At 33.1% G+C, this 23,360-nt stretch overlaps 1 protein-coding gene across 3 annotated transcripts in view; it reads left to right on the top strand.

The window, feature by feature from the left end:
* Positions 1 to 23,360, top strand: part of LOC142334734 (calcium/calmodulin-dependent protein kinase type II delta chain-like) — a 96,804-nt gene that overhangs the window by 32,849 nt on the left and 40,595 nt on the right. Inside the window, exon 1 of one of the 3 annotated variants that reach the window (XM_075382998.1) lies at positions 1,708 to 1,823. The exons of 1 other annotated variant lie outside the window; for it this stretch is intronic. The gene's annotated coding sequence lies outside the window, so the exon portion shown is untranslated. Of the gene's footprint in view, positions 1 to 1,707; positions 1,824 to 2,187; positions 2,457 to 23,360 lie in introns of those variants that run through there. One more of the 3 variants, XM_075382996.1, reaches the window with a different exon arrangement.

The raw sequence follows: 23,360 nt of genomic DNA, 5'->3' as shown, positions 1-23,360 counted from the left end.
TAAATCCAGACTTTGGTCTCTGATCAGAGTATGGTGCAACAATTGAACCGTCTATGTTCAGATTTTGTTTTTGATAGTGCGATCATTGTCCAGATTTTTGCACTCCATAACTTTTTACAGACCCAACAATTTGAGTTGCACTGTGCCTCCGGTGTGCAACATCAGAAATAGTCTGATAAGAAGTGTCTTGGGTCTGGAACCACAATCTACCAAATGACGATTTTCCCGGACCGAAATTGAATTGTTAACTTAGAACTCTAACTTAGAATAAGAACTCTAACCAATTTGTAATAAAACAGTCAATTCAATGCAGCAATTGCAAAAAAAATTGAAACTTCACGAAAACAGGAAGTGCATTTTTGATCAAAGCCTTATATTAAATATCAATTCTTCGGTAAAAAAAAACTGAATGTCTTTACCTTCGGAGTTTAAATAATTGGATATGTGTTCGTTTGAAGCAAGAGCATATGGAGTTTTTTTGCTCCAAGTAGATCAAGGATATCAGAATTGACAGGAAGACATCGATCCTGGTCGGATCCGATGAACTGGTGAACACTAAATAAATAACCGCCCCCCCCCCACACACCGCATGTGAGACAACTCGTACACTTCATATCGTGGTGTCTCATCTTTGAACACTTGAAATGGATAACTTTTTATAAGTGGATGGATAAGATATAGAATGTCGCTTAAAAACACGCTTCAGATACGATTTCTTAGTTATTTCTCTCACTTTTTGAATTCTTTTTGATATACTGTTATTAATCTTTTTTTTTTGAGAGAAAGAAGTTTGAACGAATTTAATGTTTTGAAACTCGGCAGCATTTTTGTCAGAAAAAAACTTAAAAAATTGAGTTAAGAGATATTTCATTTGCTGACATTTTTCAATATTCACGTTAATTATGGCATTTTGAGACGCCAGTGAGTCACTTTAGGACTTCTTTACGTACGTCGTCATTAAGGATTTTACGTTATCTAAGTTAACCTTTACAATAAGGTAAATATCATTTTAAAAGGTGTGAAATATTAGTCTAAAATTTTTAGTTGGTTGGAGCCATTGATCCGTTTCTGGAGCCATGCAATGAAACTTTTTTGTTTATACTGTGTTTAATTTTCTCCACTTTCTTCCACTTCTCATATGGAGAATTTTTTCATGATCGGCGATAGAGCACTTTAAGCATTAACATTCAAAATATTTCACGCAGAAAGAATCCGTCTATTGCCTACTGTCAATCAAATAATGCGCAAAGAAAAAATACATTTACTTCAAAAATAATGAAACATACCAAAATATCACTACATTTGAAAACATCACTCTATTTGAAAATATAAGCACGTTTACGTTAAAAAGAGAGTGAAAGACTATGAAAAGAACTCTTGTTGTGCATTGTTTGCAATGGTAGACGATCCACTAAAGACCCCCCCCCCCCCCCCCCCCCACCCCGCTTAGAAAGGAGTAAACAAAAGGTAAACAACACATCTTTTCAATTGTGCGATAAAACTAAGGTTGAATAATTAATGAGCCCAAAATACTGAATATACACTTTGTTGTTGTTATTGTTGTCTCTGCGGCGCTCGATAATGCTCATTTTCCCATTTCCTTATTTCAAAAGGAGTTCAGCAATTCCATATTTGAAAGTTTGCACATAGCGTTATTTGCATATGTGCGTTCTTCGTTTCAATTTTAATTCTGACTGAATAATTTATTCGAATGTGAAGATTGCATACCTAATTTGTCTTCATTAAAATTATCAGGCAAATCGAAACCTAATTCGATAAATTTTCATTTATTTTGACAAAATACAATTGGAAACAGGATCTGGGTAAGTTGCATTTTCCATTTTTAATCTCTCTCGGGAATTCCAACTTTTGTGCTTTTCCTCCGTTTTTCCTTCTTTTCCCCTCATATTTTTGATACTTTTGGGGAAGCAAATAAAAAATAAAAGCCCGAAGCTAATTTCTTTCTCATCATTTACAAAAAAAAGTTTTTTTTTACCTTGTAATATTTCAATTTAATTCATGTGTGCGTATATATGTATAGTGTTCTTTAGCTAGTTGATTGCCTCCAATCAATGCATAAATTGATTTGGAGTAAAAAAAATACCGTTTTTTCAACCGCATATTCGACTTTCTTTTCCCTCTTATTTCCCCCTTTTTTTCCTCCTCCGATTTTAACAGCTTTCAGTTTAAACACAGAATAGAGTGCAACGAATAGAGAAAGCCGCTTTATTTTACAATCTCTCTCAGCTTGTACTAAAAAGTCCTTGTGAAATACAAGACCATTTTTGTTTTTTTTTTTCACTCTCTCAGGTTTGAACAAAAACAACACATCTATATTTCTTACCTGTTGTGTCGCTTCGCTCAATTAAACACTGCAAACATGTTGGATTTGATCACACCAGCGTACCCCGTTCCTGTTTTACACTTGGCCTCATAATCCTCAAAATTAACAAAAGGTAAGTCAATAAAAATAAATGACGCATTTCTTCAATCACTTTTTTCCATCTTCTCGGCCAGTTTTTCCTCAACGTTAATCTTCCGCAAATTTTAAAACTCAAAATTGTTTAATGACACTCATGCGTAAAAATTTTTTTGAAAACCTTAAATTTTATGAAAATCCCAAAAAAGTTGCCCAAAATTTTATAAATGAAGCAATAATGAGAACAACCATGGCAGGATTTAAAGCTTCTAGTTAATAGAAGGAATGGTGATTTTTAAGAAAGTTATATCAAGACCAACACTTAATATAAGAAAGAACTAAACTGAAAACCGTGATAAGTTATAACTGTATCCTTATACCCGGGATGACAAAAAGTTGTAATCATAAAACTTTCATATTATGGACCATTGACTTCATAATTCAAAAAAGTTTTAGGAAATTGGCATGACTACAACTTTGCCATAAATGGAAGTTTTATGACTACAAATTTCTCATAAATGGAGGTTCTATGACTACAACTTCTCCATAATATGACGTTCTATGGCTACTAATTATCCATAACAGAAACGAGGCATTTAAAGGGTCTTGGTTTTTTCGTGAGTCCTCATGAGCTTCTTAAACTACAAGGGAAAACAGACTGTTTTTCTTGCAGAATAAGCAAAAATAGAGGCTCTTTTTTCCAAGACATATATATAGCTAAAATCTAAAATCCCGGATAGGCCAGGAATATTATAGCACATCATAGAAGAAAGAAACAAAGCACAATTAAAATACAGCACAATAGGAGAAGGTGCCTTTAAGGGCACAAAGGGATGGACATTTAACAAAAAATCGAGTTTTTTTTAAAAAAAAAACATTTTAACCCCCAAAATTTAAACGAAGACGCCAAGAAAGAAAAAAATTGGTGCCTCACAATCCTTATGGATAGAAGGCACTCCCAAAACAGTTTGCGTAACACTGAACACCTCCGTTGACCCAGAAGGTCATATTACATTTTTTAAATACGATTGGCTTTTTGAGAAACATTTGACGAAATCGCAAAACCTGACTTTATATATAGCAATTGCAATTTATATACCGCAATAGCAATTGGTCTTTTTTAAAAAAAATTAGCTACATTAACCAAAATTTTGGGTGTTCGATTTACCCCAAAATTTTTTTGGAAGAACACTTAAACCATGTTCTATCGAATTTTCATTGTCCCAAACGTTTTTGTGCTATACGCCAATTTTACACCAGTGCACATGAACTTCAAACGCGAACGACAGATAAAACGTTTTATATGGTGCCAGATATTGATAATATGAGAAGGGGTAACATCGAAAGAGAAAACAGTGATTTATTGCTTTTAGTTCGTTATAATGTGAGTTTTTGCTTGTTATCAATTCAAAAACACAAGATACGCTTGAAAAAAGGTCTGTTTTGTACCAAAAATTGGAATGGCAAGAAAACAGTCCTTCTTAAGGAAGAAATTAGTTCTTTTACGGAAAAGATTGAACCAAAACTGTTCTATGAAGTTCTATGACTACAACTTTTTCATTGTTGATTGCTAGTTGCGATCTCACTTGATGCAACGGCTTTTCATTGAACAATTTAGGGCAATGCATGGAGTTTTTTAACTTGAAAAAATATTTTTCACTTTTCTCCAAATTTTTTTCTTTTTCTATGAAGTTCTATGGCTACAACTTTTCCATAATTTTCTGTTCGCTTAAGACTCAATTTTTCAATTTTTTTTCAAGTTAGTTTTTTGAAACATACTTTTTCCCTCCTTTTCATGATATAAAAAAATTTTGCATAAAAATTTAATTCCATAGAACTCCCTTTTATGAAAGTTCTATGACTACAACTTTTCATAGACGCCATAATATGAAGTTGTAATTTTATAACTTTTTGAATTATGGAGTCAACCCGGGTATATTTTCGTTTGAAACAATTAACAAAAAATTGGATACGATTGAGGGGTACATAGTAGGGTGGTTTTGTATTTTTAAAACTAATTTGTCAAGTTGAAAGGTAGTATTATTTTACCTCAAGCAATCATTGCCCAAGTTTTTCTCAATTTCAATCACGCAAAAGAGAATGAATTTACAAAGCCCGTTGTTAAGCTCTAAGAAACCATGAATTAAAATCTTGGTTTGCATTAGTTTTTGTGATTGCAAACTTAGATTTCGAAAAAAAAAATTGTTTTATCTTGGTTATTGCGCATTGCATGATAGTGTTTATCAAAAACGCGTTAACTTAAATGCATTAAATAACTAAAAAACTGAAAAATGGGAAACTTTATCGTTAATGCACGTATAAATTTGCAGAAGGCTAAAAAATTGTCAAAATTGATATTAATTCAAAAAGTTAATTATAAAAACTTAATATAAATTATGGACAGACTTGGTTTTTTGGGAGCAATGTTCATCATGAAATGTAAAGATTTTTTGAAATCTCAGCAGAAACTTTTGAGGAATTGAAAAAGCTGTCTTTCAAACGCCCATATTTACAATGCCTTATAGGAAAAATCAATTCACATTAACAGTACAGGAGGTTTAATTAAGGTGCAAGATTTTTATTTAATAAGTTGCCAGTGGAAATATCTCAACGAAAGTACTAAAAAAAATTGTGGAACTTGCTCGACTTAACGAAAACAATAAAATATTTATAAGAATTTTGGTAGCTTGATAAGCTTAACACTGATAAACATTACAACTTGGTCTACTTTAGTTCAATAAATTTTTAGCAAACAGTTAAAAATCAACCGAAATGTTGCAATGCCAGCAAAAATACAAAATCAAGTGTTTTTTTCTACCATTATTTACGTTTTCAGTAGCCTTATTATTATAATTGCAATTTATTTCTAAATAATTTTTAACTAAAATTAAAATTCGTAAATTAAATTGTTAACACTTCAAAAAACTGATTTCTGGGATACGTACCCAAACCGATTGTGTTCGGCACCCTTGAATTTTTTTTCGAATAACATGCAAATCTTGCAAAACCTGTAACTACATTTTTTTGAAAAAAGACTTTTGGGAAAACATTTGTAGGTTTTCAGCAGTTTTTATGCAACTGGATACATTGATAAGCAGATCATGTTAATTTTTTCATTACAAGTTTTTAATATTGGCAAGAGCTAACACATTCGAAACAAAAAAATTTTTAAATTTTTGCTAAAAATTTTTCAAACAAGCAGTGATTCTTGTTAATACTACAAAGAGAGTTTTTGAAGAACATTTTTTCAATCGAAAATTATGTTTCTGAGAATCGGAAAAAATGATAGAAATTTTTACGTGCAGAAAAACAATAACACACCGAACTGCAGAAAATGAATATCGCACACGTTTTGACCTTCTTTCTCTAAAGAAAGAGGTTTTACAAACAAACTTTAAAACATATTTGGGGACATGATAACCACACGTGTTGCCTTTTCTTAAGTTCTCAGGAACAAACAAAAATTTGTGACAGTCTTTGCTTGTAGACTGTGTTAACGCCATTAACACATGAAAATTTCTATAAACTCTATTTTGAATATCGAATATGAAAATTTCGCTACAGTAAGCGATGAAATTCCTATTGCGATCCTCCTTACCTCATGACTGTTTTCAAGAATTTCACTTTTTACCAATTACTTCAATTTTTTTTCTTTCCAATGTTTATTTGCACACCAAACATTGTTTTGGTTATTGGTTTGCAGTCAATTTTTTTAAGAATAATTTAAAGAAGCATAGCAAATCAGCAATGAAAATTTTTTCTTCGTCAGTCAAATTGAATGTTTCTGACAGCACGTTTTTATTTTTTTCCAGCCGCGCGTTGAAACAATTTTTTAAACTTTTTATTTCTGATAAGTTTAAAGATAGGAAACTTTCAAATTTTTACTGCTTTTCCTCGGAGATTTCATATTATTAGTTTGTAAAAATTTATTTTATAAAATTTTTTTGTAATATGTCAGCGTTTTAAAAGGTTCATTTAACTGACGAAATTTTGGTCTACTATAACCTTATTTATAATCATTATGACAAAGAAAACTTACAACTGCTTCCTTGGTTACTTACAAAATCAAGTTATACTATTTTTCTATCACTCCCTCACGAACAAAATTTAAAAATTCTTATCATCGGAAGCGTCACTGTTTTAAAAGGCAGGCAAACATAGCTGCAGTGGAATAAATAACTGTCAATCCTGTAAAAAATTTTGAATGGTCCACTTTAAATTTTTTTTTTTAAAAACAGGTGGTTTTGACATTCTGAAAGCGCTGAAGTCTTATTTGCTTCATAACTTAGCTGTTTGTACTCTTGTTTGTTATCACTTGATCTTCTAAAACGTTGCACGAATGTACGAACTTTATAAGATATCTTAACAGGTGAATATGGTAATAGTTGTATAATTATACTGGCTATTTGTCACAAAAATATCACTATTACGATCAATTTTCTCAGAGTCAGTGCCCTAAAAATGATATCTGTAAAAAATACCCTTTTTTCTTTCAATATCATGCGAAGAGGGGAAGTTTCAAAAGCCACAAAAGTTTTGTGTAATATTAAGTACTTATTCACAGAACATCAAAAAATATCATCTATATTCTTGACAGTTTATGGTTTTCACGACCTGATCTGTTTTGGTTTATCAAGCCATCATTGTTTAACAGCTTGTCAATTCCTGGGCCGAGGTGTCAACACTAACAAACGCAAAATTCTGTAAAATTGGCGGTGAATGCGTTAAATTTTTGTGCGATCTCCGCTTGAGTGTAGATCTTACATAACTTTGCGTTCAATTTGGTGTTGGCCTTACATAATTTTGCGTTGAATTTAGCGTAGATCATACATAAATTCAACGCATTCACAGCCAATGTTATAGAATTTTGCGTTTTTAAGCGTAGATCATACATGATTTTGCGTTGAATTTAGCGTTGGTCTCACATAAATTTGTGTTTCGAAGCATAGATCCTACATAATTTTGCGTTGAATTTAGCAAAGATCTTACATAAAATCAATGCATTCACAGCCATTTTTATAGAATTTTGAGTTTTTAAGCGTAGACCACACATGATTTTGCGTTGAATTTAGCGTTGGCCTCATATAAATTTGAGTTTCGAAGCGTAGATCTTAAATAATTTTGCGTTGGATTTAGCGTAGATCTCACATAAATTTGCGTTGCAGTTAGAGTAGATCTTGCATAATTTTGCGTTGAAACTAGCGTAGATCTCACATAAAATCAACGCACTCATAGCCAATCTTATCAAATTTTGCTTTTTCAAGCGTAGATAATACATAATTTTGCTTTGAATTTTAGCGTTTGTTTTTACATAAATTTGCATTTCAAAGCGCAGATCCTATATAAATTTTCGTTTATAAGCGTAGATGTTACTTGTTTCATGGGGAATATCAATTTTATGGTGTTTATCAAAAAGACGACGTTTCAAATGGACTACACTGAAATTTGTTCCAACTGGAAGACAAATGCATGCATTATCATTGTTAATCTTCACTAAACATTAAAATTGTGACCCCTTTGTCCAGAATGCAGTCAAAAGCATCCATGATGACTAATTTAAACGAGAAAGAAAGAAGGAAAATTATTCATTTTACATTGCCAATCCATATCTCTGTGGTCCGTGATACTTGATAAGAATCTATCACAACCGAACTTTTGAGCGCGCCCCAATTTATAACAACTGGCCCGTCAACTAAGATTAAATTATCAGCGCATATTGAGATTTTTCATGTATCATTATTTTTGTCGTTCATTTGATACAAATTTTTGGTGTCGTCCTTTTGAAACCTTGTCCCTTTGAAAGGTCCCCATATTTTAGCGTTTAATTTAGTGCAGATCTTACATAATTTTGTGTTAAATATAGCGCAGATCTTGCATAAATTGGCGTTGAATTTAACTTAGATCTTACATAATTTTGCGTTGAATTTAGCGTAGCTCTTGCTTAAATTTGCGTTGAATTTAGCGCTGATCTTTAATAAATTATAGCGAAATTGGTTCTCAGGAGGTAAAGTGGTAGTGTGATGCAGTGGTAGAAAACGCGACAAGCACGCAGGCACTCAAGAAGGCAGTGATTCGAGTTTAACAAAGAGAGCAATACGCGTTGCATTTTAGTAAGTCTACGTACGCTCAGTTCAACGCAAAATTATGTAAGATCTAGGTTTAAATGCTCAATTTTATGTAACGTCTACGCTTAGAAATGCACAATTCAACGCATTCACCGCTAAACTATGTAAGAAAATTGCAGTGAATTCACTGGACTTTTCAACGCTAGTTACCGCTGGGCCCGGGTTTAAAGAATATGAGACCGGTTGCACCTGAAGGGTAGTGTGTTATGTATCCAGCTGTTGGTCTTTAAAATTTGACAAAAATTATGCTTCCACAATCTTCGGTATAAAAATGAGTTAAAAAGTTCTCATAACTCTTTTGCGAGTATGAAGACTAGAATGAATGTTTTTGTCTGCGAGCAGTTTAGTTTCCTGGTTTCCTGAATGATGTTTTATGTTTTGGAATTAGAATAGATGAAGGTTCTAGATCTCAAAGCGGACAATTCTGCTAAAACTTTTTCTTAATCAAATTTTTGCTTTTATTTCTACAAAAGTAATTAGTTCCGAGGAAACACTGCAAACAAAGTTTGGTATGCGGAAAAAGCTTTTTAATTGAGGATTTTTAAAGTTCAAGCTCGCTTTTACTAATGTAAGGTCAAGTTCTTTTAAAAAAACTAATTTAATTTTTTTCTTTTCCGAGACTAGCTTCCTGATCAGTTTCTTGTTTTCAGTTAACTGATTTGTGACCCATTTACGATTTGTCTCGCAGTACCCATTTCAAATAAAAATAATAGGATTGTTGGTAGTTGCGAGTTATTTTGTTATTTGTTATTCTTAATTCACCCTGTAATGGAGTGCAGTTTATTCTTGCTCTATTTTGACATTTTTGTTTGGAGTGAATAGGTCAGGTGACCACCTGATCCCAGTTTAGACAGATATACTCAATTTAGCCACGATTGTGGGTATTGTGATGTCAGGGGTGTTCCGTTGTTCTGTTTGTTTGTTTGGTTGGTTGGTTGTTTGTTAATTTGTTTGTTTGTTTACCCCTCTATCAATTGTGGAGGTGCTAAGCTGTCAACGGAAGGAAAAGTTGTAATTCAATATCCTGAAGTGCGTCTGCAACCGCCTTTATATTTTTTAACCCACACACACTCTACAATCACATTCAGCCCTCTATACTACTACCCTCACGATTATATTCATTCTTTTATTCTCAACCCCCCCCCCCCCCCCCTGTTTTTTCTTCTTTCTAATATCTACCTTTGTATCTGTATCCACACTGTGTCCATTCTCTGCACCAGTCCAAAGGTAGCACTCTCAATTGAGATTTTATTATCACGCTTCTTTTTTATTAAGTTTGTTATTTTCTTCCTTTTAAGCGCTTTTTAAAATGTAACCCCCTCCCGTACCCCCAATTTGTTCAGCTCAACAACCTGCTAGTATAGTACAACCGTGTTGTCTTCTCTAAAATATCTCTGCAGAAATAGAGTTGGGCTCTGCAATGAGAGACAAAAAAGAGAGAAAGAAAGGGTAAGTGTGAATTCTTCTTTTGTTCCCTCTCGAGGGTTCTTCCGAACAAAACTGCAAAGTGTGATGGCAGAACACGGCGAGACTGCTAAATTTACCCTAGCTACCTAACCCCCTGTAAATACCCCCCCCCCCCCTCCCCTCACCCCTCACCCGATCCCTCCTCCTGCTTACTTCAGCCCTCACCGCCTTACCGCATCATTATGCGTGCTTCTTTTCAAATGCATTCCATTAAGAAGCTTATTATTCCACACACCTAGTCAGCGCACGGCCAAGATCGAGTGATTGGGCTATTCTTGTAAGAAAGCCCAATCCCCTAAAGCAACTCTATGCATAAATATAGCTTGGCATGGCCTAAGACATACCTGAATTTGCAATTTGCCCGGAACCGTTCCCCCAGTATGTCTGTTTTACATTAAGTAATTACCCACCACAATTATTCTCCAACCTCTGACGTCACTGCTCACATACCCACCAGCTTAACAAACCTACATATGCACATACACAGATACAGATTATGCACGTACAGGAGCTATCCCTGGGGTGATCAAACCAGTAATTTTTGGGTGGAGCTTAAAAAGCGGCTTGACACAGCTATATACGGTCAATATTTGAAATTCTCAGGTAGCTAAAAGGTTGATAGGGCAGGATATTGAAATAAGCGTCTGTAAGTCTGTTCAATTAACTTGAACTAACCCAAGTTAGAGATGGAATGGAATATTGGCATTACAGGAGCCATGCATTGTATTTTGACTCTTTCACGTGAATAGAACTCGACGAAGCGAAAAGGACAAGAGGATATATTATTAGAGCAATGCTATATCACAACAACTCATGCTTATATTGATTTTTTTCAAAATTATTTTCATATGAGTTTTGACAAAAGTATAAAAAAAGAGCAATTTATTTAGATTTATTTTCTCCGTAACAGCAATAGTTGAGCATATTGAAAGGTTCTATAGTATGCCCTCAAAACCCATAAAAATGATCCATAAAAAATGATCCTTTCAAATTTCCACACGCCGTCTTCCACAAGAGTTAGTAATTCTTGCTTAAGACCTGATTAATCATAAATAAGCGTCAATTAAATTCGAATGCAAATGAACAACGAAGTGCTAATCTCAGCATGTTTTAAATTTGAACTTTGACCTTTGAAACGTCCCATAGCTTTGCAACTTTATGGGACTAACTATAAGACTAAGCAATTCTGCTTCTGAACTGCTCGTTGCGTTATCACATTAAATTAATTCCGCAAATTATGTAGCGTTTTCCTGTAACTGGGGATTTATTTATGCGCCTGATGTTTTGACCCTTTCAATTTTTGTGGACAAAATTTGGAAAAAAACGCCAGGGTCGTTACTCAAAGTGTGAATTGTAAATCGACAATGCGTAAACATTTTCCTTTCAAACCTGAATTCGCAAACACTGAAAAACTGGGCGAAATTTCAATAATTGAGTTAAGGTAAACCGTACAAAAAGGAAAATTCTGTTTATAATTACAATAGCTATACTTTGATTCCACTAAATTAAACTCGCCTTAAAACGAGACAAAAAATTGTGCTCAATATCCATTTTAAACTTTTGAGCGACAAAATTGGAGGTTCATTATTATACATGGATCGAAGAAATTTGGAATACGTGTATATAAAAAGCGGAAACAAATATTGGGAAAACTTAAATTTAGATCCTTGCATTTTTGCGAAACCAACCGTTAACAAATAGTTGTCTTATCTCCCTTTTTCTAAGCACAAACAACTATTAGTTCGAACGACTAGGCTAAAGGAAAAAGATTTGCGGGCCGAATTTAAACGAGTCTAATTACACGGAAGTTAAAGCACTCATATTCAAAAAAAATCACGTTATTTAGTTTCTTCTGATCACTTTATTGTTCCTAAAACAAATAACTTTAACTGCGTTATGTTTTAGTTTGAAATTATTAATTTTTATAAGCACTGGTTTTTCTTTGAAAAATATTTTAACTCAAAAAATCTAAACTCACATCGCATTTAGGAAGACTAAATTAACATTTATTTCATGTTTTTGACCAAAGTGGCAAAATGTTCCTTCAATTAATAGTGGACAACCATTAGATGGGAATCATTTTTGGACCATGACACGACCGGATTATTAGCAGCAATTTTCAACCAGTGAAAGTTTTTGTAAGTTTTTTTGTAAAAGCCAGGCTTTTGTCATTAGTGAACAATGTTGAAGAAATTTGGTTCAGCAGCAATTAAATAAGTTAAGGAGAAGAAGAATTCGGAAGAAAGAGTTTTTTGTTCCGACCCCCACTTTAGTGGGGACGGAGGAACTAAATACTCAAATGGGTTTCTTTTTTGTTCAGTCAATTCTGTCCGATCGATATATTCATCTCAGAGATTTAGAGATTTGTGAGTGGTATCCTTGGAAAGCAAGTACATCCTAGAATGTGGAACCTAAAGATTTTTTTGAATTTCATTTTTTGCAGGGAATTAACGAGGTTTAAAATATTGCCAATATTCGAAAGTTTTTATTCGAATTTTCCGTAATTTTCGCTAAAGTTTGGCAAAATTTTCAAGGGTAGAGAGTTGTTGTTATCGTTAGAGATAAAAGAGCGTTGCTGAATTGTTTGATTAGAGATTTTTTTGCTAATAATTTTGATAACATTTTCAAAATTCAGACATTTTTTATTAGGAATTGTACAAAATATGCTTTTTTTTGTCAATTTTGTTTAGGTTTGCCGAAACTGGAGACCCAAAAATCACTGACACGATTTCTTTAGACTCCAGAAGAGAACTAAATGAAATGTTCCTCCCTATAAAAGACTTCTGGAATTATAATTCTGCCGTTTTCGTTAAATTTAACTCGATAATTATACAAAATGCACCATTGTTTCTTTGATTATTGAATTATTTAAATAACAATTGGTCTATTAATGAAGGCTCCCCTTTATGTGAGGTCAAATCTAGATATAGTATCAATCAATCAATCTAGTGGTTTATGGCTTTGAAGAAGATTTTAGGTAAACTTTATCTGACTTCTTGTGTTCTGCTTTCAATTGTTATTCTTTTTGCGGTCTGATTTTTAATTCGAATCAATCAAAGATCCAGATGGCTTCTTTATGAGATAGGTGAACCTCTACAATGCACTCGGTTGTTATCTGATGTCTGTTATGACATTGAATACACTGCCATTAAATACAGGTCAAACTTTTTTTCATATAAGATGCTATCTAATATTTGTGGCTTTTTATTTTAAGAAAAAACCGGCTCCTTGGTTTTGCGACTACAAGTTTTTTTTTTACAAAAATTTGGGATCTTTTGCGCACAATTGCCTATTTGTGCTGTTATTTTTGTTTCTTTGTTAATTGTCACATTACTAAACAATCTAACTGAGAAAAACGTTGCGAAAATTGCAATTGAACCAATTGATTATATTTATTGTTTTCATAGCTTATGATTTTAAGGGCTGCGACACAGTTCTAGTGTAGAATTTGGTATATTTTTTTATGTTTGCCCTGTATTTGTTATTAATTTTTTAATTTTTGTTTTCGTGTGCCAAATATTGGGTAATAAAAGATCTCAATGGCCAACTATAGATATATAAATGAACTTAACAACCAATATCAGTTTATAACTAATGTTTTTATAGATTTTCAAATTAATTCTTTTTGTTCTGATTTTTGTCGTTTTTTTGTTTACTTTGAAATTTCGTATCTTTTTCGAATTTTAGCGCCATTATTTAAGGATCTTGTTAATTTTTTTCGTTGAACCAAACAATAACTTTTTGTTGGCTAAACAATTTTACTGATGTCTTTAGAGATTAGACAATTTGTTTCAGAAGAATCTTGAGAGCCTTAGCTAATTTTCAATTTTGGGGCTCTTTTTGTTGTCATTTTGAGATAGTTTATTACAGAAGGACAATATAATGTTGAAAAGAGGCGCAAGATAAGAAATTTTATTCTCGCGGTTAATGTTTTTTATTTTTAATGGCTTCAACACTGTGGTTTCGTTAAGTGGTTTGTGTTTTTAATGTTAACTTATGGTCTTTTGATTCAGTCTAACGAATAACAGGCACAACTAGCTTATGAAGGAGTTGTTAATCGTTATTTGTTCTTGGTACAAAGAGTTTTTATAAAATTTTAGTATTTTTGTATATTTGCCCATTTATGAAGGATTGTTTTTTTTCAAAGTATCACAATAATGGGCGGTCCTCAGGCCCTTTGAAAATGAAAACGCAATCAAAAATGGTTAATTTCTTTGGTGAAGATCTTAAGGTTTCATTGGCTGTGAAATGTTTTGCTGCAAAATTTGACATTTTGTGTCTGTTTTGTCGTTTTTTTTGCAGTCGCATAACATATCCTGGATAATGAAAGGTTTCATTTGCTCTCCATGGAGGAATAAATTAATCTATCAATAATTTCAGAAGATTCATATTGTTTCTTATCAGTTTGACATTATTTCTTTTCAAAAAAAGCAACGTTTTATTAAACTTTGCTCTTTTGCTCATTTCTTGTTGATTTATTATCAAGTCGCATTGAGGATAATTCACATATTTTTTTCTATTGAAGTACAAGTTAATCTTGTTTAGTATATACTTCATCTGATGTAATATTGATTTGTTTTATAATGGTTTTAAAGAAAAGCACAACGATTTTTGGTCGTAATTAATTTTTGCAATTATTTGATTTAATAGCAGTGGTTTTTGGTAGTCATTTTAATGACAGGTCTGACCGGCCCTCTAGGGTAGATTGTTTTATCCATTTGGTAGTTTCTTGAACGATGTTTTAACTTTTAATTCTCTTCCCCACTTGGTAGACAATTAAGTGAAAAATGTAGATTAGCAGTGTGGGTTTAAATTTACGTGCAAACGCACATTGCCAAGCCCTTTTGTTTGGTCTAGTTAAATTTCTTGGACAAACTGTTTTTAAACGTACCATTTTGTAACATGGTACTGATGATGTTTGATATTATTAATGATGCATAATCGAACATATTTGTGTGCAGGTAAATTAAAAATCGTTCCGAGGTAGCTAAACAAAATTGAAACGAAATGTGCCTAACCGAAATCCAACTTTGAGTTATCATAGAAAAAATTCTATTAGATAGTTTTTTTGGCCCTTTTGGAAAAAGGAGTTGCCACAGTGTGCTATTGCATGTACGAATATTTAATTGCTCCGACCCACTTGTGGGTGAGGAGTAATATACTCAAACGGGTTGTTTTATGTTCAGTCAATTTTGGCCGATCGATATATTCACCGTAGAGAGTTGTGACTAGTATCATTAGAAAGCCCGTCTAGCGTAGAGTATTGAATTTGAAAAAAATCTTTTGAGTTTCATTTTTCTTTATGGGGAGCTTCTGACGTTAAAAAATTCTGTTATTATTGAACGCAATTTTGTTAATTTTGTTCACTTTTTCCGTAATTTGTGACCCATTTCTCGACTTTTAGAATTTTTTAAACCGAAAATGCTCTCTTTACGCTCTTTTATCCAACAACTTTTAAAAATGCCTGGCCTGAAGTTGAGAACTGACATATACCGTCACAAGCTTTCAAAACTTCAGAAAAGAGATAGTTTTTTTTCGATTCCTATAGAAATTTTCTAGACTTATTTTTTTTTCAAATGACTATCTCAACAATTACACATGATACATCATTTAAATTTGGTCTTCTGGTTTATTGGCGCCGTCTTTTTCAAGGTGTTTTTTATTTTTATCATGTTGATTAATGACCAGAATGACTTCAAATCAAAGCCCAATTAACAAAAGATCGTATTTACAACAAAATGAGACCAAAGGAGCGTATAGTTAGTCTTTAGAGAAAAGAGCATAAGTTTGATGGCCTTGACTATGTGTTTTTGTAACCTTTATTTAATTTCATTTTTTTGAGTTCATTTCTTATTCTTTTTGCTGCGTGCTAACTTTGTTTTATTAATAAAAGATCATTTTGGGTTACCTGAGAGTTACACGGAGTTACACGGTTCTACGGAGTTATGAACCTGTGGATCTTGAATGCTTTTAGCTGATATCTACTGAATTCTTTGTTTCAAGAAAATGTCACTGAAGCTTTGAAGTTTGCCATTTTATTTTGTATCTGCCCCACGGGGATTTGTCTCAAAACATACATGCACAATTTAATCCAACTGAAGTGAACATATTCTTCATTGTGGTTTTATATTCAAGTAATGGTTTCTAAGCCCTCTTTCTTCGAAATTACAAAGAAATTTTGAGCTTTTGCATATAATTGAGGTAATTACTTTTCCTTTTTCAAACTATCACTTTAATGCAAAAATAATGAAAAAGAGCAATTTCAAAAAGTATGGTGAATATTTTAAATTTATCGGTTACGAAACTAATCTCTCGCCAATTTCAGCGGATTCTTTCAATTTCTGCTGTAATTTTCGTTCAAATTGTTGTCACACAACATGTACTTCACAACGAAAGGCTCAAATTGCTTCCTATTGATTCTCAAATGAATCTAGTTAAGGAATTCAGTTAATAGGTGACGGCTGTATTGACTTTCATCTATTTTAAAAAACAAATTAGTTTTGCATTTCTAAATTTTTTTTTCATAGTCATAAATAAAAAAATTAGTATCATTATGGGCAGCACTCATTTATGTTGCTCCAATCAATTTTTTTGCTGTTGGTTGTGTTTTGATTGATGCCTCTAGGGCTTATAAAAGATTTTTTATGAGACTTTTCTGAGTTTTTCATACTGGCCAATTTATGTGGTTCCTTATGTTGTGCTTTACACAATGACCCTTCTTAAAGAAAACCCATTTAAATACAAGAGGGACACAAGCGCAGAAATCAACCTATTTTTTTAGTTGGAAGTTTTCTGTGGTTTTCAATGTCTTATTTTGTTAATGGCGGCAACACTGAGGTTTTTTCTTAAATTGTTTGTGAAATTTTTAGTTCTGTCCATATTTGTTGCTATTCGTCGTCGTAAAATTCGGTCTCACTTTAATCAAGCGCAACTCTCTTCTAGCACTTTTGTGTATTAACTGTTTTTGTTTTAGGTTGAAATAAAGATTTATTGGAATTTTCGAAAACACCATTTTCAAAAGAGTGGATTTTTGAGCTTTGTCACTTTTAACTTACTTCTGTCAATTCTGTTGCTTAGTCTTCGGAACCACAGGCAGCATCTTTTTTCCACCAGTAAACCAGTATCCAATTTTCGAACTAATTTCATAAGAAAGATGAAGGTTTCAGATTATTGACCATACTGGTAGCATCTTTGTTCTAGCGAATCAAAGTTCAATTTTTTTGACGGTGTTAACTTCAACGAATAGTTTCTTGGCTTTGATTTTACTCATTTTCATAAGACAAAAATGATTTTTGAATTTTCACCACTTCATGTTTTTTTTAACACTGATGGTGTTTCCCTTGTCTTTGTAAAAAACGTGCTTCTTCTGATATTTAATGTTCTCCTTGAAAATGTTAATTAATTGATTTTCTTGTTTTTGCCGTTTTTTCATAGCTTTCAGACATATTATAGATTAAGAAATGTCTGAAAGGCATAACTTAACAATCTGAATGAGTTGAATTGATAAGTATTGGTTTTTAAACTTTGCCTCTTTTTGCTGTTCTTCGTCGACCTGTTTTCGAGTCTCAGTACGTACAGGTCTTTTATCTAGTGAAGTACAGGTTAAATGTTTTTAGTTCAGGTTTTATCTTATTTGGATTTTATTTTGTTATAAAATGTAGATAGGCATCGAGTTTTGATCGTAATTAGTTATGGCTGTTATTTGTCCTTTTATCCTTTTATGTGTCTTGTCCAGTACTCTTTTTGATGGCAGGTCTCATCGGCCCTTTTATTCAACATTATTTTTCCAGTTATTTGTTTGTTGAACGCTTTGTGAATTTTCGAGTGTTTTCTACCTGTTGCCCTTTGGTAGACAATTAAACGAAACCGTCGATGAGCTGATTTACAAAACTGTGTGCAAAAGGGCATTGCCGAGCCTGCTTGTTTAGATAAATTTTCACACCATATCCGTCTTGTTTGCGAATAGAATAACTTGATTAGAATTTTGAACGCAATATTAACTCTTAATTTTACAACCGACAATGATAAATAGCAGTTCTAGACCTTTAAAAACCACAAAATCGATCATTTACACTATGATTATTTAAAAAAAATACAAATCGGTCAAAAGATATGCCAGTATAGTGAAACTACTAATTTTTGTTCATGCACCTCTAGCAACTATCTAGCCAGCCGTATTGATCTTTCTTTTGCTTATCTTCTGTGTTGATGCATTTTGCGGTGTTTTGGGAATTATTTTCGTGGCTAAAAATTGCGGTGGGATAAGCCAAATGAGATATTTAAATTGCTGGTTGTTGCATGTCGCCCGGAGACCCATAGCCCAATAAATCAATCCTGCTGACTGATTTTTACCCGATTAACCCACGTTCCACGGGATATTGCCCTTTTGGCTACTTCCTAGCTTACCTCAAATTTTTATTATCAAACAGGGTAGCTCTGATGGATTAGTTCATCGACACATAATACTACACAATCATTTCATTAGTTCTCCGTTAAAAGTTCAGATTTAGTTGATATTTGGGTGAACTTTTAAACTTTAGTAATGTTAAAATATACTATTTTTTGCTCAATTTTTTACTTCACTTAAGGGACCGCAATTCAACTGTCAGGTTTGTCTACAAATTTTTGAGTGTTAATTTTGCAAGGGAACAAAATTTACAAAAAGTTTTTTTTTAATTAAGGCGTATTGCGTACCTAATTAAACATGCTTACAAAGAAAATGGCAGCGGCTTACAAGCCTTCATTTCGATATTGTGGAAAACTCTTAAATTGGGCATGTGAACATATTGAATATATCAATTAGAATCCAGTTAGGAAAACACCTAAGTAAAATGTGTGTGTCAATTTAATAAAAGTACAAAGAACGGAAACCAGCTAGAAATGAATAAATTTGGCACCGGTAGACGCCATTGTCCATTGTAGTGTGTGTTTTCGTACAAAATTGACATGCAGCGAAAATTATTATTGAGTTTTGAAAAGTTTAAGGAAATTTATCGGAATTAAGAATGTCACTGAAAAGTTTTTTAAAATGATATTCAACAGCTTCTATCGTCTAAAAAAATTCTGCAATTTTTACCTCAATATTTTGAATAATAACAAAATTTCTCAAGATTTCAATTGTTTATTTGAAGAGATGACCAACATCATAGAAAATTTAATATAATAAAAACCATTCCTGGCTTAGCAACCGGAAATTACATTGAAAATACTTCAAAGAAAACGCAAAGAAAAATTTTCATATTAACAATTTGATGAAAATTTTGATTGGGTAAACTGGCATCAAAAATATCAACCCGGTTATGATCCGGAATACGTTATAATGGCGCTAAAACAATGATTGGTTTGAAATTTTTTTAATGAAATTTCTAAAAAGGTCTCAATCAATTAAAACTTACTAACCTGCGTGGAATATTTTGTGCAATTCATGAAAAACAGTTTCGGATACAATATTTTAAGCAATCGGTTTAATTAATCAGATATTGATTTGACAAAGTTTCAGTACAAGATTTATTCGAAAGTTGAGTGAATAATAAAGTCAATGCCTTCTTACCCAGAAAATCATGAATTGAAGTACACATTTTTTCAACACCAATCATTCTAAGTCCTGTCTGGCCCTGACATGTAATTTCGAATATCAGCAAGAGTCTGATACTTAAAAGTTATGTCAACGTTGTCCGAACTGTTGTCCGAACTGAAATTATGTTGAAAAAATGTGCGCATTTTGTCTATGGTTAATTATTGAATAGTATGCTCTCGGTAACCTTCGCTTTTTGGAGGATGCTAAAGTCTACTATTTCATGTTAGAATAGTGTTCGCGAGAAAAGTGTCCTGCCTACGGTTGATGTTTGCGTCAGTAACTTCGATCAACAGTTGGCTGCTTAAGCTGGGGTATTTGTAGAAATTGCAACTAATCAAAGCAAGAGGGACACTGAGAGAACTCTGTTCAGCAATTTTCAATTGTCTCTCATTAGTGTATTGGTTAACTAATTTTTGCACTTTTAGGATATAGCACGAAAATAGCTAGACCAATGTTAGATGAAATCAAAAGAAGTGCATTTTATGTTGCACTCTGAAATTATCTTCGTCACAATATCAGCTCCCAGTGAAATAAAATTGAGAAAAAACATTTTGAGAAGAAACATACCAAATCGTGGAAAATCTTGCCATGATCTTGACATGGTACTTGACATGAAAATATCAAGTTTTGTGCAAAGTTGAGAGATATTTGCATAGGTATCAAGAAACAAGATCTTGGCAAGATAGCCAAGAAAGTTTAAACATGACATTACAAGATATATCAAGTTGTAAAATTTAAAAAGCACCTTTAAACGAGATTTGGCGCAAATTAATTTGGTTAAACACGAATTATCAAGATTTACCAAAAATTCTCAAAAATTGTCGGAAAATTCATCTCCCGTTAGTTTATCAACTAACAATTGAGCCTACTTTTTCCAGTATAAGGAAATCGTTAAGTGGGTGCAAGCTCAGTATGTACTTAGTACACACCCTATACAGGATTACCTACGGGAAGGCCCCCATGAGCTGGGGTATTTGGTATTTCAAGTTTTTGGCAAGATGCTCAAGTTCTTGCTCAAGTTTTGCAAAAAATGTCAAGATGATACATGTCTCATCAATGTGTATCAAGTTTCGATTAACTGGGCTTGCATACAGATAACGAATGAGCATAGTTATTAATTGATAACAATTTCATCTTTATCCAAAAGAACGCTCTTACTGGGTCTCATAAGATCATTAAATCATACGATACGATACGATACGATAACTTTTGGTTGATGATCAAGTTTCCGGCTAGCAAAATTCAGTGATCACTTTTCATTTGGGATCAAAACAAGATTTTCGCTTATAAAATGTAGTTGCTCATAGTTTCCGCCTGTTTCTTTCTGCTTAGTTATATTTCCCTGTCTGTCCATTCTACTGATTGCTGGCTGGTTTAACAGTAATTGACACTTGAAAGTCTTATTCGGATTTTTTACCACGTTATGCTGAAGTCATTTCTGGACCAATTTCTTCTAATCAATATACATCCCTTTACAACGGCATGACTTCTCTGAATGCTAGTTGTTCTGAGAAAAAAACTTGAATCGAAGTTTTTAGGAAAAATTCAAAATCTTACTGTTAAATTCCGAAAATTTCAATAGTATAAAGTTAGCTTCTATCTTTTATTTCATTGAAATGCTGGACTGGATCTTACCTCATCTGGACTCATTTCGGGCTATTTTTTTCTCATAATTTCTTGATTTCGGGTTTTTAGCGTCTCTGGGCCTGTTTTTTTTTATGTTTAAGTTGTCTATAGCATAATCGATTGCAGATTTGTGGCGACATTTGAAAGTTTTTTATGCGTTTTTAAAAAACGTATAAAAACGGGACGTTACGACGTTTTTAAAGTTAATTACATCAAAGCGTTTCAGAGCTGTTCTTTGGTATAGGTGCTTTTGGCCATTTATTCGTTCAGACTTGGTTATTTTGTAACTTCGAGTAGTGAACTAAATCTTTGGGTTTGCAGTTAAGTTACACTGCAGGGCACTCTTATAAATTTGCTTTTAGATCTGTGCGCTCAAAAATAGTGGTCTAAATGCTTTCAACTCTGATCGACATTTGGTTCTGTTTTTTTTGTGAAAGAATTTTAATACCTAGAAAGTTTTTTTGATAATTTTATTTCTGCTATAGAATGGGTCGGGTTTGCTTTATGGTATTTGAGGCCTTGAGGAGATTCTCAATAATTGTTTATTGGACAAATATTAATGCAATACATTCAAAGATCTTTGTAGTCTTGCAAGGTCTCATAAGAGGTACGGTAACCATACATTGTCATATATGATTAAATAATGTCATGAATTTTAATAGTCTTGCTAGGATGTATTCAGGTGCCCAGAATTGCGGTTTTTGGAATTTTTTGTTGTTTTTGATCGTATTCACCCCCCAAAAAAACGCTAAACACCAGAATTTTTACATCTTACATTTCTTTCAAATCGTACATTTTTAGCGATTTTTAGCGTTGACACCTCGACCCACATAGGATCTTATAATATAGCATTTTCTAAGAATTTTACAATTAATAAGTAACAATTCGTATGACGTCATTAACAGCTATGATTATTGTGTGGGTGCGTTCTAAGAAATGACGACCCGGAGAGCTTTTCACATATCTGTGTTTGCGTTGATGTAAATCATTGGCACTAAATTAGCCCAAGCGTGAAATTGCATTTCTACTTCATTTACTTTACCAAATTACTACTACCATTGCCTCCCTTTTCCCTTTTTCTCTTTCATCAATTCCGGAACATCTCTTCTTCTATGTATAGCTAGAAACCACGCGCGGTTTATCCCACTATCTTCACTGCGGGCATATATAATAATAATGAAATAGACATACTGCAATTGAAGGCAGTCTGGTCCCGTATTTTTTTTTTGGGGGGGGGGGGGTGTGGCGTGTGTGTGTGTGTGTGTGTGTGATGCGTGTACGTGCGTGCTTGTGTGTGTGTGTGTGTGTGTGTGTGTATGTGTGCGTGTGTATTTCTGTCTCTGTGTGTGTGATGCGTGTACGTGCGTGCCTGTGTGTGTGTGTGTGTGTGTGTGTGTGTGTGTGTGTGTGATGCGTTTACGTGCGTGCCTGTGTGTGTGTGTGTGTCTGTGTGTGTGTTGTATATGTGTGTGCAAGTTTGTGTACATATGTGAGTGCATATGAATGTATTTACGAGGCATAGGATATTAAACAAATGTTCGATTAGGCGAAGCTAATTTTGAAAGCCATTAGGCAAAAAATGTCAGCTGAAATTTTGTAGATATTAGGCAAAAAACAATTAAAAAAACACTTAAAACCGTACTTCAGTATCTGCTTCAGAATATAAAGTGATCAAATGTCTTTAAAAAATGGTTTAAGCATGAATACGGCTGGATAAAAAGATGTAAGTGTTTTAACATCATCATTAAACCCCTCGGTAATATGCCCCAGAAGAAGATTTATTTAAAAGCTACCGAGAAAAATTATTAAAAAGTGCTTCGTTCTTAATAATTTACTGCTATGTAGCCGCGGTAACTGCGCATAAATGTTTTTTTTTAATAACTGTGAGATATGGATGTGTCAAATAAACAACATTTAAAAACCTATTTTTTGTTTTTTAAGCTTTTATCATGTTCAAACTATTGTTAAGGACCATTGAGTACACTTTAGCATCAAGTGGTCGATGAAGTACTGTGCTTAAGCGTCTTAATTTAATTTTGCCTAATTTCCACAACAGTTTTAAGAAATTTGAGTTTATTGGCTAAAAAAATTGGACTTGGCCTAAATGATTTTTCGCCTAATATCCCATTTCCTGTAAATACGCACA

Source organism: Convolutriloba macropyga, chromosome 2 (genome assembly GCF_964194025.1).
Source record: "Convolutriloba macropyga chromosome 2, txConMacr16.3, whole genome shotgun sequence".
Taxonomy (NCBI): Eukaryota; Metazoa; Xenacoelomorpha; order Acoela; family Convolutidae; genus Convolutriloba; species Convolutriloba macropyga.
Note: the sequence above shows the minus strand (reverse complement) of the source record. Positions and strands in the feature narration are given on the sequence as shown.